The 20,406-nt window shown below is 42.5% G+C and overlaps 1 long non-coding RNA gene across 1 annotated transcript in view; it reads right to left on the reverse strand.

Annotated features, from left to right (window-relative positions):
* Positions 1 to 13,432: 13,432 nt before the first annotated feature.
* Positions 13,433 to 20,406, reverse strand: part of LOC104960766 (uncharacterized) — a 10,684-nt gene continuing 3,710 nt past the window's right edge. The window contains exon 3 of the long non-coding RNA XR_800017.1: positions 13,433 to 13,520. This is a non-coding gene — a long non-coding RNA (uncharacterized lncRNA). The remainder of the gene's footprint in view (positions 13,521 to 20,406) is intronic.

Genomic DNA, 20,406 nt, shown 5'->3' on the forward strand with positions numbered 1-20,406 from the left:
CATAAGACTTAATTTAAAATGAACTTAATCAAATCTAAAGGGCTGAGAGGAAGGGTACGTGAGAGGCACCCTACATGTCCCAAGCAGGGCTCCCCCTCTCCAATTAACACCTGGTGCCTATATCTCTTCCAACGGCGACGTCAGCACTCAGGGGTGTTTCTCATCTCGAGTAAAGCTGCTCCAGAGCCACTAGTTCAAGCCACCGTCATTGAGGGCGCCAACAGATGTTCCAATCCTCCAGCATACTTGGAATTCTACGAGCCCAGCGTACTTCGTTTAGGCGCAAATTCGAGCTGCACATGTGTAGCACTCCTCGGTCTGTAAAATCCCACAATGCTTTGCGCCACGACCAATTTCCTCAATCTGTTGCGGAAGATGTAAGGCGGGGCCTCTCATTTGACGCACACCTGCACACTTGCTAGCCTGTTCCACTCTTTGTTTTCCGAATGCCAGGAAGTATTCTTGCCTCACTTCTGAAGCAAGATTGTCGGCACGCAGACATGTGCTACCAAGCAAGCGTACTCGCGATTGAGAAACACCCACAGAGTTGGTCAGTTGTGTGTGGCCTCTGGAGGCTCCCAGTGTAAGAAAACGTTTTGGTAAGCTGGTAAGTCGGTTAGCGGCCCCGCTACGTTAGCCTTTGTTCTTTGGAAGGTATTTTTGAGTTTGTTAGCAATAAAGCCTTTTTTTGGATTTGAACACTGCCTCTGTCGTGATTGCTGCACTACCACTTTCCTCTTTATCTGCCCAGTCCTGTTACACAAATATCAATCGAACCAAAGCCTGATGTGTTTAGAGTGTTCCATTTAAAACACAAGAGAGCTTTGAAAGGAATTTGTGCAAACACTAAGACTGACCTACAAACCTTGGAATGTGACTTGCGATTTGCTCAGGGGGCCGCCACCGCTCTGTTGACAGGTGTTTGAGAGTAGCCTACTACTGCATATGTACAAAAATAGTTTGAAATTAAGTAAAGCCTTTTGTGACTCCACAAGGAGCTTCAATCTGATGAATTAGCATTCAACTAACATCACTTGAGGCAATTTCTATTTTTGATGCACTGAGTGTAGCCTACTCTTCATCTTTGCTTGAGGCTAATGGTGTGGGGCTAAATTAGCTGATACTAGCATAACATATCTAAACATTTTACTGAAATGTTGCAATGAAGTTGCATTGTAATTTAAGTCCAAGGTTTTTTAACTGTTATTCATGACTCAAATAATTTTTAAATGAAACGATACTTAACGAAAATACACTCAAAAAGTAGAAAAAAATATATATGCATACTCTGGTCCAAAAATGGTCCCTCTTCTATGCAATAGCCTCAATGCAAAAAACATTCCGATTCACAAAGATCATGCAAACGCAGTCACAATGAAGTTGTTGGTGACTCCACAAACGTTGTGGTAACTCTGCAACTTGTCAATAAGGATATTGAAATATCTCAAACCCAATAAAAAAATAGGACATGTTAAAATGTTAACTAATTTCCGTGATCTGGGACTCATTCCTGCAGCGCTCTATTGCCAATGAAATCCTATTATCATAATAGCAAACTAAAACCTAATGATAGTGTATGTACACACACACAGACACACACACCGAGGTCAGGCAGGCCGAGTCCTGGGAGCAATGACAGCAATGTCGGCCTGAAATTGATTTCTAAAATAACAGCTCATCAGGTGTTATTTAAAAATATGATATGCATCCACAAAAATAGGCAGCCATAGGGCTAATTATCGATGATTCAAGCATGCAGGAGGAATGTAATATTGTTTTTATTGTTACATTTTAAATCTCTCTCTATCCACCTCCGGCTGTTGTGCCCTCATCCCATTCTGTCTGCTGTGTTTTCTGAGAGTAATGATTTCTGAAACGCACATGTGCACACACACCCACACACATGGCCAAATGGCTGAGTTAACTTGACAGATTGTCATCAGAATACTGTAATGGGACTCAAACCATCCCCACACACACAAACACACACACACACGCACACGCACACGCACAAGCACACAGAGCAAAGGAGTGTGTAACAGCAGGGGGAGATGATTGACAGGTCTCAAGATGGTGATGGAGACAATTGTAAGCCCTGGACAGCAGTCTGAACAGCAAGTAGTTGGACATACATAAAACACAGCAACAGCGACTTTTTATTTCACCAACAAAAGTGTGACTGGGTGAGTGTGTATGTGCATGAGTACTTTACTTAAAACAATTAGCATTTGAGGTACAACTTTTGTTGCTTGTTAGAAAAAATCGAGTATTAAAGGAAGTTGAGTACAATTTTCAAAACAGCTGCACAGCAATTAGACTTAACGTAATGAATTCACACTTAGAGGCAAAACTATTTATTCACAAAGTATGACTGCAACAGCTATGTGTTTCATTATTAATCACCGGTATGTAAAAAAATTCCCCTTTTACCAAAATAAAGTTATTGTGGTAGGAGGGAAGGATGGAAGTGATGAATCAGAGCAAAAGTGTTAAATTGTTCTATCCTCAAAGAAGAAAGATCGATTCAGAGCACATCACAGCGCATTTAACTTTAAAGTGCTTGGATTTATTTGATGACTCATTTCACCAGCAGCCCTTGAGAAAACCAATTTTAGTTTTGTCGGGCAGTTTATTTTATTATGGATCAATCATTGATTCATTTTTTTACAAATCATCTTCAGTTTTATAAAATGTCAAAATAATTGTCTTTTACTTTTTTTCTCATAAAATGTTAAATGTTTCGTTTTAAAACACCATGTTGAAAATGACAATGGAGGAAAAATATTAGAGTGTTTGTTAGAGTCAAGCAGATAGTGTTAGCTTATATTGATTGATATTGCAGTAACCCAAGGTTTGAGAGTAGGGAAGTCTCCCAGCATGCCCTGGGGCATTGAACTCATTGATTTCTCAAATTGTTGGCGGTGTTATTCGGTTCTACATCATGTTCCACAGTACAATATTTCCACTCTTTGTTTTTTAGAGAGGGGGGCCTTTATAATTCACGTGAATCACGATCTTCAGCAACCTTAAGCCCACCTAAAATAATCTACGACGTGGCCCTTATTAAAGCACTTTATTGGAAATGATATTGCTTGCATGCAATCAAATGCACTTCCATTAAATCAGGTGAATTCACATTAAATGATGGAGACCAGGAAAAAAAGGGAGTGAGCTTTCATCTGTCGAGGCTGAAAAAACTTGTTAATGTAAATCTGTTGTATTATGTGGTTTATGAACAGATTAAACTTCAGGACAAGGTCATTGCAAGGGCGTTTTATCTATCAGTGATAAGAGTCATGTTAACACTGGGGTTCGTAGCTGAAGAGGTTTTTTCTTTCCATTTTTGAAGTGTAAAATCAATAGAATATTATACATATATATTTGATATGAGTGCACACACTGGACAAAATGATTAATGAAAAGACTATTCATGATTAGGCACACTGCAATAGTTGGTCTGTGTTGTCATGCAGAAAAGGCTCTGTCCTATTATGTATTTATTTTTTTGTTCAATCTCAGGCGTGTTTCTTTGTTGTTTTTTTTGTTTTTATACTTTTTGTAACAATATGAGTTTGTCTTTTTAAACAAATAAATAAAAGGTAGGAAAAAGAAAATCAAGAAATATTGATTTGTCATGATATTGAGTCAGATCTCTTGCATTGCTCCTACTTTCATTCAGATTTAAATCATGTTCTACAATACAGTTTCCAGGAATCCACTTTTGCTATGTTTGGCCATTGCCAGTGAATGTGTCTGGATTGTGAACAATAGGTTCCCCAATTCAAGCACTTTGAGTGATCAAAAAACAGTGAGGTTGTGCATAAGCCTGAGTTATGGGAAGGGGTGTGAATACTTTAGCAAGCCACTTTAAAGGACATGTTGTGCGTCATGTCTGCATATTTAACAATTTGTGTGACATACAGTATAAGACCCCAGTCTCATTTGCAACTTAACACAGTCACATTAATAAACATTAGTATGATTCTTTTTCAAGATAGACCCTGTAAAAGCAAGCATAAATCAAAAAAAGAAATGTGATTTCTGCCGGTACCATCTATCTCATGTCCATCGGCAGTCCCTGGGCATGAACACACAATCAACGGTAACTAAAAACACTCCATTTACATGCAACACCATTACATAGTCTCTGTCACACTGAGAATTCTACAGACAGCACACATCAACATACAAATACCAGCAAATGTGGTTAATGCTGTGAATCCAAACAAAACTGCTTGGTTATGTAAACGCAACAAATGGTTTTGGAAGACTTTGCTCTTTGATCAAGACCCAATTCGCTCTAAATTAGTAGGCCAGTGCATGACATGCTAATATGAAAACATAGCTCTGTATTTTTTTGCCTGGTCACAACCATAAAAAGAAGATGACATTATTGAAAATTTCAATGTGATGTTTAAAAGTGTCGGATTCACATGCTGCGTTTTGTTCCATTAATAAAAACTGCCTATAATTAAGGTATTAAATGCAAAATGTGTAATACAAATGATAGAATAACCGAGAAAAGCAGCAGCATTTAAGCCGTTGAAGAGGTTTGTTCTTGAGTCACTAGTAAAATGATCAATTCCTTATCACATGATAATATATATTTTTTCAAATAAATTACAATTCATACAACTAGCTGCACATCATGCTGCTGCTAAAGTTTGAAATATTGTACATTTTATGTTTCTCTGTGGCTTTTTATTTTGTAAGAGGGTGTTTTTATGTATACTTATCCGAACCTTTGTCTCTGTGTGTAGGTGTTCGGGGGGCGTTGAGGTGATGCAGGTCCCCCGGTCATCCCAGTGGAGGAGCCAACTAACGACAAGTGGCTTTGGCTGCTGAACCCCGGCCCTCCTCCCCTCCACCATCACCACCCTCACTCCTCCTTCGCTCCCTCCCTCTCTGATGGCTCTATGGGGCGTCCTCAGCCTGGGCCTTCACTGCTGGGTGTGTTTACGGTCTTCAGTAACAGCAGCAGGAGCGACAGCCAGCCTCCCCAATGACAAGCCCGGGGGCCCCCTGGACTGGCTCCTGTCTGATAAAGGGCCTTTCCACCACTCCCCAGAGTACATTGACTTTGTGGAGAAGAACCGGCAAGGCTTCTCCACAAGATACAAGATATACAGGTGAGTCGTGACAGCAGGATGAAGGGCCACTTTAAACTCCTACTATATCACTGCTCCTTGTATATGCATGACAAATCTCCCAGCAGCCACATCAAACTGTCACCATGGTTGTCCTTAGAAAGATCGTCTGTGTGTAAATAACTGCCACATGCATAATCATCATTATCATCAGCTTTTATTAAAGACACTCTCGGTCCATTATTAAAAGACATAGAACACTCAAATATAAATAAAAAAGGCAGTTATACCAATGTGTCCACAGGTGTGACTGGTATCGTACAGCACTCAGACACGGATTTGAAAGCAGCATAATGACAGAGTTATGAGAAACATTCAATCGACAGATGAATTTGTACATCAGATTTCTCAAGAGAGCATGGAACGTGTTGACTCATGCATTTCAAAACATTTAACTTGCACTGTACCATCTTGGTTTTCTAAGCAGTAGTATACGCAAACAATCATTATGCAACCTGGAGCTTCTGGAGGCTCGTCTTCTTAAATTTGACCCACAAGGGGGCAGTATAGAGAGGAGTGCAATACGCTCTAAAGAGGTTCACCTTACCCTTATCTGAACACCAAGAGAATTTTCTAGCCAACATGTTAGCTTGTGTATATAAGACACACCGCTGTCTATACATGTAATCATCATCAGCCATTTCATCTGTGATGATGTGTCCCAGATACTTAGTGTTACAGCAAACAGACACCACCTAGATAGAATGTTGGAAAACAAAGGTTCTTATCCCCTTTTGCTCTGCAGATCATTACAGCGCTCTTCTTAGCATTGTATTTAACGTCAAATTTGACTCCATAATCAGAACATACATTTAGCAACTGTTGAAATCCAGCACTGCTAGGAGAAACAACAGCTAAATCATCGGCATACATAAGATGGTTTACAATCACATTACCAATCACACATCCTGTTTTACAGACACGTAAATCATCTGATAGATCATTCATATAGATATTAAAAAGGCATAGTGAGAGGAGCCCCCCATGGCGGACTCCATTACCAACACCAAATGGCGCCGAGACTGCATTCCCCCATTTTATCCGCATGCTCTGGTTGGCATACCAATAAGCCAGGATCCTAATTATACTGTTGGGCACACCCCTTTGTCTCAATTTCAAAAACAGTGTATGATGGTTAACTCAGTCAAAAGCCTTAGAGGCATCAATAAAACCAATCAGAACAGTGGAATTGTGTCTTCTATATGTTTCTACCATTTCCTTCAAAGCATAGATGCATAGCTCAGTACCAGCCTTGAAGCCAAACTGGTTATCTGAGGTACATAAATAAGAACATAGTCTATCTAACAAAATTCTTTCCAGGACTTTGGATAACACACTGGCTAGAGCAATTGGTCTATAGTTATCCAAGCTCCCTACCTTGCCCGCTTTGTCCTTAATGACAGGGACCAAAGTAACAGTCAACATGGAGTCCGGCAACACACCATGAGTCCGGTAAAACAAATGGCAAGAAGAACTGCAACCTTCTGCAGTGATTCGGTCAGAGCCGCTTGCTTTGTTATCAGCTAGCTGTGCAATTGCTCGATAAACCTCTTTAGCTGTGATTCCCACTGTCACTTTTCACAACATTACCAACTTTGTAGGGGTCACTTTTAACACAATTAAGTATAGTAGAGTAATGTTGCCTCCACAACTCAGCTATGTTATCGGCTCCAGATACTATGGTACATGGTAACGACGTACTGGCCCTGTTCAGAGCTCTCACCTCCTTCCAGAATCCAGTCACATCATTATGAAGGAGCTTTTCAGCCATATAATCCGCTCTCGATGTTTCTGTATGTTTGTTGACATAACAAACTGCATATTTATATATTGCATTTGTAAGCTTTTTTGAGATCCAGGACAGGCCCCTCTCTAATAATATGATTATGGTTATGTGTTTACATATTTAGATTATTATAACTCACAAGGTCACAGTATTTTGTCCTCAGCCATAGCCTATAATCACAAGCACTAGTTGCAGTGTAGTGTAGTTTAGGGTCAATTAACATGAACAAACAGTTGATTTTACAGATTAGCAACAACTGCAGTATTCATATTAAGATGTCAGCAGCCTCTGCTAACATTACATCCTTCACTCCTAGCAGCAACCTGCGGGTCTGCAAGAGGAAGCCAATGCAGTAGTGTAACTTCTCTTGTTGTAATGAGAATTCCAATTGTATAGAAGTATATGATAAAATGAACCTACTTCTAATTTGATTTATTATGTCAGTTACAATTTTTGTTTATTTTTTAATGTTTTTTAATACAGCCTGGTGTTCATTTTTGTAAACTTTGGTAAAATGTAAAGTATAATTGCAGTAAAGCAGGGTATGTTCAGGGTGTGACCATGTGGTTAAGAATTATATATGTTTTTGTCTTAGAACTTTTACTCTTTGACGGTGTGTTTTCAGTTTTGGAAAGTTAATGTTAACGTATCAGTCGCCTAAACATCTGTGTTGTAGTCTACAATTATATTAGCTTCCAAATCTATAGTCAAAAACCAAGTTCCCGGAGGCCAAAAACTGAGATGGCGACGGCCAAACTTCAGAACTCAAGGGTTTGGTCCATAATATGATTGGTCACTTCATTGTGAATCCCTCTAATCTTAAAGAGGACCTATATTGGCAAAATATATTGTAGGGCCATACCTATACAAAACATGTCTGTGAAGTTTTTTGCTTAAAATACCAAACAGATCACCCATTGTAGTCATGCCTTAATTTCTGCTGTGATAAAACGCCATCCTGTTCTAAACCACATCAAGGATTATTTCTGAAACAGTATGGAGCTCAAATGCTTTTTCTCTTGTGGGTTTATCACAAGGTGAATTCCTTTTTTTATTTCCTGCTTTTTAAACACATGTGCTCTACAGTACAGGTTAGCTCTGAGTGTTAGCGAGGCTTGCTAATGTAAACAAAGACGGGATTATGTCCAAAACACGTCAGGCATTGTTTCTGATGGCAACTTGCTGTGGGTACGCCGCCGATATAACGTCATATCGGCAGCAAATATGTATCCGCTCGTCGTCGCCCGTTTTTAATCCCTAACACATCGGGGACACATATTTATGTATAGAAGACATCAAAAAGTTAATTTTGCATGATAGGTCCCCTTTAAATCTAGTCTAGGTGTGTGAGCTAGCTTGCTCAGCCGTGTTTAGCATAAGATGAACAAGTAATACTTGCGGACTGCATATATTTTCTAACAACTGACATTGCTATCGCGAACTGATAAAATGTACCGGTTAAATCATACAAAATTGAGCTATATATTGCTGCTGCAACAACAACACATCACAAAAACAGCAAGCATGACTTCTCTCTTTACAAACAGTAACATTAAGCTTCCCAAGGTTGCTAATATGCATTAATATGTCTGATCGGGCATAACGTATATTTCCCAAGTTGAAACTATTCCTTTAAATGCAGTAAGCTCAGCCATGACCCACTTAACTGATAACAACTATAGCTGCCCAAAGGCTGAGTACCTCCAGTATATATTTGGGGGAGTATACAGTATGTATTCAGTATAGGGTTTGCAAATATAAATCTAATGATTCAGTATCTTTTTAGGACATTGAAAGACATATCTGGATGTTTTTCATTAAAACTGAATGTAGTATCACAATCCAATCAACACCCAGCTGTTTGTGAGTGTTCAGACAAAATATAAATTAAGAGCGGTCCTCATAATTAATATGAACCATGAACCCCACCCTGAACATGTCCCTACCTTACCCTTATTAAAGCAGTCTAGTGGAAACCAAATTGCTCGCAATGAAATGCATCGCAGTTAAATCAGGTGAAGTTGAATAAAATTATAGAGACGAAGAGGGAAGGGAGTGAACTTTCATTTGTCTTGGTTGAATTAACTTAGGTATGTACATCTGCTGTAAAACAGTTAGGAAACTTATAAAATGGAAGACAAGGTCAATCCAAAGGCATTTTATCCTAACAACTGAACACTACTGACAGTAGATCCAAAGCTGCAGAAGGCTTTTATTAACGGTACATTGCTTTTCCTTTCTTTTTCTGTAACATCAAAATTCAATACAGCTGCATATTTGATGCACAACAGTGGAAAATATGAAAAACCCTATTCATGGTTATTCAGTAGGCAGACGGCATTATTTGGCCTGTGCTGTCATGCTGAAAAGGTTTCCCACAGTCTGTGTTCACATCATCTGGGACATGCTGGGACGGATATTTAATGTTGCTGGCTGTAGATTACTTTCAGCTGTCTTGCAAACCCTCAGGGAGTAACCTGATCAGGTGGTCCAATGAAATATGTTGATTAGCAGCAGAAAAAAATTATGATTGGTCATGACAGCAACACAGTCCGAGGTATCGGCATGCCTCCAAATAAGCAGGGATAGTGTCATGAATCATATCTGTCGTCATTTAGCAGGATGTTGTCCAGGCTCCTGGAAATAGACAGACATGGGTTCCTGACATCTATGGATCTGTGCAAGCATGCTTTATGACTTCAGTGATCGGTTGCCGCGTTAAAGCTTTTTAATATTTTGCTCTCTGGCTAAAAAAGCAGAGATCCTTCGGAGCTGAGCTGCATGGGCGGCAAGATTAATGGTCTTATCATGTGGCCAAGTGATTAGTGAGCTCTTAGTACTTATTACTCTGCATTATCACAGAATCCCCCGAGAGGTTTCTGTCAGCTGCAAGGCTGTGTTTGAGGCTCTCTAGATCACCACAATGCGGCATTGATTAATAGCGATGATATTAAAAGAAAAAACGAACCTAAAAAGTAAATAGCCTGTAAATCTTCCTAAATTGTATTCACTTGGATTCAGTCCCATTCGATTTTTAGAAAGAAATCTGACAAAGACAGAAGAGATACAGCTGTGGGTAAGCTTCTGTTTTTTTCTGCTTTGGCACATAATAGCTCTCTTTCAGTGGATGTGTTGGGAGAGTGAAATGTGGTGATGATGATTTTGGGAGCCTACACCTGGAGCTGGCTCATACAATATTCAGTGTGGGATATTTTATTAAAGAGAGTTGGTCCCCTTCAATATCCTTCCAAGACGGCCAAACTTCATAGCTATGCTCCTGCTTTGTGTTGGAGGCCGTAACATTTCAAAATCACGCTCTAAAACACATGTACAGACAAATAGAGGATGCTCACATCTCAGCAAGATGCATATGAATGAAAGCAGAATTATGTTTTTGTTCTTGGGTTTCACAGAAAAGGACGAACCAGGGGGCGGCTTCACTTATTGTAAGAATAAATCTAATTGTAAAGACGTCTATAAGAAAATAATAGACCTCTATACAATCAAATAATACATAAGTAAAACATTTTACTGACAATTGTATGGCTTTAATCCCTACTTCCAAGTGTTCTTTAATACCTATTGTTCACTTTTGTAAATGTAGTTAATTTTTTGAGTAAAATTGCGATGAATCGAAATGATGTGATTATGTAACCTTTGATTCTAGACGGATATCGATACTTCAATTCAAAATTCTTTGTTGAAAAAAACTATTGTTGTTCCATACATTGTGTGGGATATTCCTCTAAGGTCAAACACAAAAGGAATTAAAGAAATCCATTGAGTTAAAACTCTCACATAATTGTAGCTGAAAATGCTGTCTAGACAGATTCAAAAATTATCATAAACACTCAATTAAAACTAACGATGGAAATAACCCAAGGGTTGTTAGAAACAAGTAAACAACAATAGTGTCAACAAGCATCTCGACACACAATGATTTTTATAAATACGACGGATAATGATCTGCAATTAGTTTATTCTGAAAACTGAGCATGTGGGAAAAGTCAGCTTTGTGTTTCACTTGATCAAAAGAAAGCTGCTTCCTGTCTGATTTAAGAGATACTTCAAGTTAGATGAACAACAGCAGATTTCCTAAACCACAGGGGAGTGTGCAGGTGCTCTGAAGAGCTTTGAGGTGAGTGTTTTATAGCAGACTCCCTCAGCGCTGCTTCTCAACATCCCACTGCTACTCTCATTGATGTTCTTTGTCTCCTCTCCTAAAATTCCCTCAGAGGATTTGGCAACTTTTCTTTGCTCCATGTCGTATTTGAGGAAACCGTATTAAACGATAGTTGTTTGTGCTAAGGACACTTTTCCTCAGCCACTATTAAGAATATGGAAAACTAAATATTCAAGTATTAAAGTCCCAAGAGACGCATTAAACCTTTACCGTTGAATCAGCAAAATTAGTTGAAAAGTTTTTGCTTAAGTTCTTACTCCCTATACAACTTAATATTTCTCTCTAGTTATGCTTTCCTCACTTGATTCAATAATGAGGATGAAAATGTGTAAAGCGGCCATAACCCCACTGTTAATAGAGGGAAGTCTCATCGTGATTTCCTTTTTATCCTTGATTCAGGTTCTTGGCCACACTAATGCAGTGAAAGATAGCGGAGTCAGTCCGTATGTCGGTCAAACATTTTCAGACTGACATTCATTGCCATTAAATATGTATATACATGGTCCCTAAAGCATAACTCCTACTGACTTTGGTGATCACATGACCTGCTCTATAGCTCCCCAATGAGGTTGTGATCTGTGGTTAACTGGTTAGGGTTTATTGCTATTGGTTTATTGTTTATTGCATTGCTATTGGGATAATACCAGCAGGCTAGCACGTACAAGTAGTGATGTTACGTATTGCGCCGAGGCTTCGGAGCGTGTGTCGAGTAATGCTTTATGAAGCTTTTTATGAAGCATGTATCGAGGCTTGTATCGTTTTGGGCCAGTGACGTCATCGATGACAAACGAAGCCTCGCTGCCTGTCGATACCACGTGACTGCTTCAGGAAGTGATTCAGATCGGTTGAACCGTTGAACCACAACGCTCATATATACACATATATGTATAATAAGAACCATATTACCCCTCCTGTGCCCGGGCCCGGTGACACGATGGAATTAAGAGAGCTCAGACCCTCACTTATATAGAGGTCGGAACATGTCATAAGTATAAATAGATACAAGCATAAATAAATGTAGGAATAAAAACATGAATAAATAAATGAATAAATACAGGAATAAATATGGTCCAGTGTTGTCAGGGAGATTCAGTGTGTGTGCTGTGGCTCAGCTGGAAAGCAGTTGACTCATAACCGTAGGGTCCCTGGTTCAATGACTGAACAACTCGTCTTTTTTGTTGTTTATAAAAGCTACTGTTAAATGAGATAATGTAGTTAATAAATGTGTTCTTTGATATGGTTTAGCCTTTCTCAGGCTACAACATGGTTAAGTTTATGAATATTATTAAGGAATACAAATCCCTCTTTGCAATGTTTACCAGCCTCCTTAGGCTTTTCAATCACAATCATTCAACGGGAATAAAAACGATATTGTATGTTGGTTGTTTAGAGTTATTCTAAGGCTTTACTCATTGGGAACTCGGTATGAGATATGGCACACTGTTCAGATGTCCAATCTGCCTGTTTTACACACTTTGACCAACAGGGGGTTTGTGTTCAAATGAAGCCCATGATGAAGCCTCATGAGATGAACCCTTTTGCGAACCAATTGGCTGGAAAGCTTCAAAGCTTCATCTTGCCATCACTAGTTAACCCTTTAACTGCCAGACCAAGAAAAAAGATATGGAAACATCTTTTTTTGCATTTTCTTATCAAATGGACCACAAATAAGCACAAACAATGTTTTGTTTTTGACTGACCACATAGTTTTGTTTTTATGAGCCTCAACCAACTGGTCGAGCTGGCCTTTTATGGTAAAAGTACATTTTCAACAATCATCATTGTGACGGCTGGCGCCTCTCCGGTTCTGTTAATCCTGTTATGTGAATGAGCTATGATGTGTTACTTCAGCGTGATTGGCTGCCAACTCCTGGTTCCGCCCCGAAGATACATATTGGAGCATTCCGGGCCCGACGCGCTCCAATCCCCGAGCCATCCCAGCGCACTGTTACGATTGGGTGAAGCAGGTAGGACTCAAATGCAGAATTTAACGAAAAGCGAGCTTTATTAAATAATAAAAGCTGTGGCAAAAAAGGCAGTATCCAAAATATGCAAAACAAAAGAGCAGCACAAGGAACACAGACCGTGGAATAACATGGAGGGGAAACACTGAACCGACATGGAACACAGGGGAAGACTAGATACACAGAAGGGTAATCACAGGACAAGACACAGCTGGGCAGGGGAGGGAGAAACACAAGGGCAACAGGTGAACACAATGAGACAATCAGACACACCAGGGAAACTAACGACAGGGAGGAAAACATAGGGGCCCTTTCTCTTTTCTCTAACTCCCCTCCTCGACTCCCCTCCTCCAAACACCGAATGAACAGACTTACAAAACCCATAACCAGACAGACAACACTAAAACCGGGACATAAACCTAGGAGTGTGACACGCACACCTGCCGGAGATGACGCTACAAAGCCTGGGGACAGCTATCACTATGGAGGCTCTGCTGCAATCAGACGCCTCACACTTCTTGTTCCTGTGTGAACACATCTACTGAAGCTAGTAGCTCGTATTTGACTCTCTGTACTGTGCCTAGTTCTTGTGTGTGTTAGGGGTGTTCACTTATGTGTTTAGAGTAGCGTGTGGTGATGTGTGTTAGCATACCGTGTACTGTTATGTGTTTAGAGTAGCGTGTGGTAATATGTGTTCAGCGTAGCGTGTTTGTTTTCCCCGTTGCGAACTGTTTGCCCCGCAGCCTCTTTTGATTAGCGGTGATTACTATTGATCACAGGTGTGTGATTAGGCCCACTTTTAGGGTTCTCTTTCCGTTCTAGCAGTAGGCCTATACCTGCGCCCCTTTTGGGCTCCTTTCGTTTGGCTTAGGCTACCTTTTGGTCTCATGTTGTTGTGCATTTTGTGTTATTCATTAAACCCGTTTATAATTATAACCAAAACCATCTGGTGTGTGTTGTTTTCCTCCTCCCTAGAGGGGGACGTAACAATCGTATACAGTACAGTATTTGTATGCATCAAACTCAAATAAAACACAAACTCAAATACATTTTTTTCTTTTATGGAAAATGAGCAAATGGCGAAAACCAGAGGTACAGACAACACGTAAAACACAATAGGTGTAATTTGTGGCAAATATTAAGTATCTGTTTTGTAGACACACGGCCACAACAAAAAAGGAGGGATGTCCTCCCCCTGGCATTGTTAGCATTGTCATGTCATACAACATACGTAGTTTGAGTTATTTTGTGTTTGAGTTTATGTAGAAAAAAGAAAATACCTTTTACTCGTTATATATGTTGGATCTAATGAATGAGGGTGTGTAGGTTTTCTAATACACTCTTATCTATGTTATATTAAATATTAACGGATGTGCCTTCCTCTTATTCTCTCTATGGTCGTTGGTCACAAAAAGTGATTTATTGTGTGTGTAGTGTGTTATGACGTAGATAAAGAGGTGACTAGTGTGATGTGACGGAGCTAACCGAGTTTGTCGTTATTACAGATATAGGACACAAACCGGATTGAGATAGAGCGTAGAACACGCACGGGTTCGACGCAACGCGGTCCTGTATTTCGCACAGAATCAGTATAGGAGCATGTAATGATAGTGTCGCTGGAGGAGCCCAACTGTCGTCGGCGTTGGGATGGGTACCGTGGGTGACATGATACTTTTGTAGGGAGGAACCAGAATTGATTGTCCTGATTGGTTTGGGTGTTGTGGGTAGGTGTCTGGGGATCCGGTCACGATTTGTGTAAGGGTATGGCCTTGGGGTATTTGTTATGGGATGTTGGTTTTGGTATTGGTGGGACGGGGCACGGGTAACCCAACCTGACTGATGTGGGTGTGGAGGTGGGGTGTGTAAAGGAATAGGGAATTAGGGGGGGTGGAAGAGTAATGTCTGGTGAGGTATACAGAGTGGTGGGAACCGATTGAAGGAAGTTTTGTGTCGTGGTTTGTGGTAGGGTGGTGGTAAAGACCGAGAATGTGAGGTGTGGGGTATTAATACAACGGTGTTAGGCCGCCCGGGTGGACAACCGGCGAAAGCATGGCTGAGGGGCCACTTTCGTTCGCTGATGGGGGGTGGGGTAGACTCGGTGGGTGGACCAGGGATACTTTGTTGTGAGGAGGAAGCCAGGGAGAGATGGTGATTTTGTACTATTGTTTGGTGTTGTGGGGTAGGTGGTCTGGATGCGCGGGTCAGCCGAGTTTTAGAGGGGGTATGGGCGCTGGGTCATTGTGATGGGATTGGTTTTGGAGTGTTGGGACGGGCAACGGTGACCAGACTGGACTGATGTGGGTGTGGAGGTGGTGGCGTGTTAAGGGATGGACTAGGGTGGAAAGTAATGTGCTGGGTAGGGTATACAAGGGGTGTGGGAACGCGCGTTTGAAGAGGTTGTTTGTCGTGGTTGGTGTAGGGTGGTGTAAAAGAATGGTGTGGGGTATTAATGTACACACGGTGGGGGAAGGGGGCCCGCGGGTCGAGGAAGAAGTGAGCACGTGCTCGAGTATTCCGTCATGATCTAAAGTTAGCCATTTAGTTAGGGTGGTACTGCGTTAAGATCGGTAAATAAGTGGTACTGAAAAATAACCTTTTGGTGACGAGACTATTCGAGTGACGAGCTTTTTCAGGTGTGATGACGGATGCAGAATGGAATTCTTTGCGGTTTTACGCTGCCGGTTCACACGCTACCTCTCCGGTGTCGTGTCGATAGATCGAACTCAGAACCATTCTAGCATTAGTATGTGTCGAAGTGCAGAGAGCACTTGAAGCGATCGGTATATGTTCTAAGTTGATACACCTGTCATATAATGGGTGGTTGGGATTTGGTGGGGAGAGTAGAGCGGTCCTTACGCGGGACCTCTCTCGCGCTCTCGGCCGGTATGTTCACGCGGGATTCGCGCGCGCGCTTCGGGGGTGGTATATGTGATATAGATGGGGTGTGAATGTATTTTTGTTTGAGGTAATAATGAAGGAATGTGACAATTACGAGAAATTATACATATAGCTACGCTAGTGTATATCATATTGATAATTGTAGGCCAATGTGTTCGATGTGTTGTGTGTTTTGTACTTCTCATAAGGTTATGAATGTGTACTTGTAAGACTAAGGAATTTTGAGACAATGGTTACAGGATTGTTTGACATGACTCATGTTAGCTGTACAAAAATGGACGTACCAGGAAATGATCCTGGGACGTAGACAATAGTGAGTGGTATATAATTGGCATGGAGGAGAGGCCGTGTACCCGGGATTGTCTCTATTGCCATCGGGACACACGAGTTGTCGGGTCGTGCTCTCGGCTCGCGTCGTCCGCTCCGGTGATCGTCGACTCGACAACGATATGGACTATTCGGGTAACACGAGACCGCGCTGTGGTGTATGTGAATAGTTCCCGGGATTGGTATTGACAATACAACGGTGGAGCGGGCCGCCTCGTCGCCGAAACGGCCAGAGGCATTGGGGTCGCTGCAGGGGCCCAGTTCGTGCTGGGAGTGTAAACGTGGGTGGGTGCACAGAATCTGTTTAGGAGGACCCACAGGATTGTGATTGTCCTTATCTCGCATCTCTTCGGAGGTTTTAGTAGCTACTAGGTGTCCGGGCGGTTGACAGTCTCGGGCGCTCGCTGTCCTCACCCTCGTTACACGAGTGCTTATTGCGCTCGCGCTGTACACCGATGTTGTGTAGTAGAACGTCGTCGTCCAAAACGCTCAGTGGCACCGGACTTTACAGTGCACCGACTTAACGGATGCAAATCTCTGTGGCCTGTCGGATGATGGTGCAGATGCTAGCAATTTCGCGTGGTCACCGCGTAGGTGGTCTTACTCGTGCACTCTCTCGCTCTGTTAGTTGTTTAGTTAATGTGGATAGATGTATGGATAGTTGGCTGTTAATAGTCACAGCGCTCTCGCTAGCAACACTAAGACATTGCGGCACAGCTGAGCACTGGAATCAGGAACTATAGATAGTGAGAGCTGGTGTTGGTAGTTTGCGGGGGTCATTACCTTTGGCGGCTCGCGTTGTTTCTCTGCTGCTCTAACCAGTTTGAAGACGGAGTTTGGTTACCTGTACAGGTGGGTTGTGTTGTTGAGTCTGACAATGTTTGTGTGTAAAGGAATCTGGTGATGTTGAGGTACTATATTTAATATACATAACGTGGGAACGTGCTCTGCACGGTTCCGAAACAACCAGACTCCCAGAAGAGCAATAGGTGGCTGGGGCAAGGTAAACGGACGGCACCGGGTCCGCAACTCGTACCAATGGCGTTGGGCATGGGTATACTCCTGGTGGGCTGACAGATACTGTTGTAGGAGGAACCAGGAATGTGATTGTCCTATTGTTTTGGGGTTTGTCGGAGGGTAGGTCTGTTCCTCCGGGGATCCGGTCACGGATCTCGGTTAAGGCTTAATCCTTCGGGTATTGTAATGGGGACTTGGTTTTTGGGTATTGGGATTCGCACTTGTAAGTCCGGTGTCGTGGAGTGGGCAAGTCCGGTAACCAGACCCTGACTGGATATGCACTTGCGAGCGGTGTGGTGAGAAGTGACGGTGGGCTGTGGCTCTAGTTAAATTGATAGGACATGAGTTGGGGTGAAAAGGTAATGTCTGGTGAGGGTATGTACATCAGTGGGTGGTTGGAACCATTGGAAGGAGTTTTTGTGGGATACGAGTGTGCGTGGTGGTGTAAGGTGGTGTAAAAGAATTTGTGATTGGTATTGAATACGAACGAGACGTGGAGCCGCCCGCGCTCCGACGCCACGCACGCGCTGTAACCGCGGGCAGCCGCATGGCTGGAGGGCCACCTTCGGTCGGCAACCTCTCGCGGGGATAGGGTAACTCGGTGTGAGTCTGTAACAACGCTGATTAGCTCTCTGTTGGGTAGCGCGCAGGCTTAGAACCAGGAAATGTGATTGTCCACCGACTTTTTGATTTGGAGTGTTTAGTCAGGTTTTAGGGTGCCTCTGGGAATCCCCGGGTTCACCGAGTTGTCTTAGGGTAGGTGCGTATGGCTGTCTGTGTGTGATTGTGATGGGGATATCTGGTTTTTGGTTCGGAGTTCTGGGGACCCGATCACGCACGGCTAACACCAAGGACCTGGACTGAGACGTGTGGTGCGGGGTCTCTAGGTGGCTCGCGCTTAAGGATAGGACATAGCCGAGGGTGAAAGAAGAGTATGATTCTGGGGTGAAGGTCGTATTCACAAGGAGGGGTGTGGGCGAACCAGTGAAGGGTTTTTTGTCGTGGGTTGTGGGAGGGTGGTTAAAAGAAATGTGATTGTTTGGGGTATTTAATACAATACGTTGGACGGCCGCCGGTCGAAACAAACCCGGCCAGAGCATGGGCTGAGGGCCCACTTCGTCGGCGTGATGGTAACTCGGGGTGGGTGACAGAATACTTTGTTGTTAGAGGGAACAGATGGATTGTCCTATTGTTTGGTGTTGTGGTAGGTGTCTGGATCCGGTCACGAATTTAAGGTATGGTGCCTTGGGTATTGTGATGGGGAGCTTTGGCTTTCTCGGATTGGACCCATCGGTGAGCCATACCGTCGTGTAACGCCAGGACCTGACTGATGTGGGGGTTGTTGAGGTGGGTGTTAAGGATAGGCGACGGTCATAGGGTGGAAAGTAATTTGTCTGGTGGGTATACAGGGGGTGTGGAACCACTTGAAAGGATTTTTGTCGGTTGGGCGGGTTGTGTAGGGTGTGTGTAACACGGTACTGTGATGTGGGGTCTTATATTAATATACAACGTGGAGGCCGCCGGTCGGACACCACACTCCCCAGGACATAAGGAGGCATGGGCTGGAGGGTCGGCCCAACTTTTCCATTGGGCGGAGATGGGTTATCGTGTTACATCAGGATCGGGTGAATACGCTTAGGATGAACTGGTTGTAGGAAGAACCAAGGAATGATGTATTTGTCCTATTTGTTTTGGGTCGTTCTCTGTTGGAGATAGGGGTGCTGGGATCCGGGTCACGATTGTATAAGGGATATGGCCGTTTGGAGTAATATCGCGCATATCTTGGAATATGTAGGATTGGTTTTGGATTGAGGACGGGCACCGTAACCAGACCTGACTGAATTTGGCTGTAGATGGGGTTGTTAAAAGGATAAGGACATAGTGGGTGAAAAGTAATGTCTGGTAAGGGTATACAGAGGGGTTGTGAACCATTAAAAGAGTTTTTGTCGTGGGGTTTGGTAGGGTGGTGTAAAAGTAAGTGATGTGGAGGTATTTAAATGAAACGTGGAGGCCGCCGGTTCGACAACCGGCAGAGCCCATGGGGCTAGCCCCTTCGGGCGGTCGGATGAGTACACTGGTGGGTGACAGATACTTGTTGTGGATTAATGTATTTAGGGTGAACCACAGGAAAATAGGTGAAGACAAGTTTGGTCATTTTTTTAATATTTGTTTTAGTGTTTTTTTTTTGTATAGTTAGAATAATTAAGACAGTATAGGGTGTCCACTTCGGCGGAGCTCCGGTCACCTTTCTGTTTACACGGACCCCGCGCCGTCCATGCGGGGGCACTGGGTACTTTGGTCGATGTGGGGATTGAGCTTTATCGGCCTTTGGGACCGCCGGCAGGTAACCAGAACTGACTGATGTGGGGGGGTGTTGAGGTGGAACCGATGTTAAGTACTCTTTAGGGACTATCATCGCCCTAATGACGGGCGAACCATTTATGACAGAGTATTACTCTTGTAGCACCATGGAACGGATGACCTTCGAGGTTCTTACGATTGACTTTCGATGGTGTGGGTACTACGACAGGAGTGGTCGCGATTTGGGTAACCGAGACCAGTGGACGTAAGGAGTTTGGTCGCGTGTGGGTTGGGTAGGGTGGTGTAAAAGGAATGTGATGTTGAACGGGCAGTCGTAAAATGCAAAGATTCCATTCGATCGTTATACTGAAAAAGTCTCAAAGTCGTCTACAAAAGGTTTATTTTATACACTTATTTGACCGAGTTCTAAGTACCATTTATTAGATGATGTTGAATTAGCATGGATTGACGGAATACTCAGGGTCCACTTTGTGCTCACTATATTTAAATGGAACGTGGGTACATTAGATACTGGTACGTAAGTCAGGACGAGTGCGCTCGGTGTCTCAAGACAACACTTTGCGCCGTTCAATCCGGAGTAGTGCTGTACCTTGATTGATTCTGTAACGACCAATCCTGCCGGTTAAAGTCGTATTATGTTCACCTCTACGTCGGTTCATAAAAAAAAGAGAAATTTAGTAGGCTTTTTTGTACGGTAAATGTAATGAAAAATTGTTAATATTAAATAATAGAAAATACTTAGAAAATACTTGATATAGACCA

Source organism: Notothenia coriiceps, unplaced genomic scaffold (assembly GCF_000735185.1).
Source record: "Notothenia coriiceps isolate Sejong01 unplaced genomic scaffold, NC01 NC01_scaffold00032372, whole genome shotgun sequence".
Taxonomy (NCBI): domain Eukaryota; kingdom Metazoa; phylum Chordata; class Actinopteri; order Perciformes; family Nototheniidae; genus Notothenia; species Notothenia coriiceps.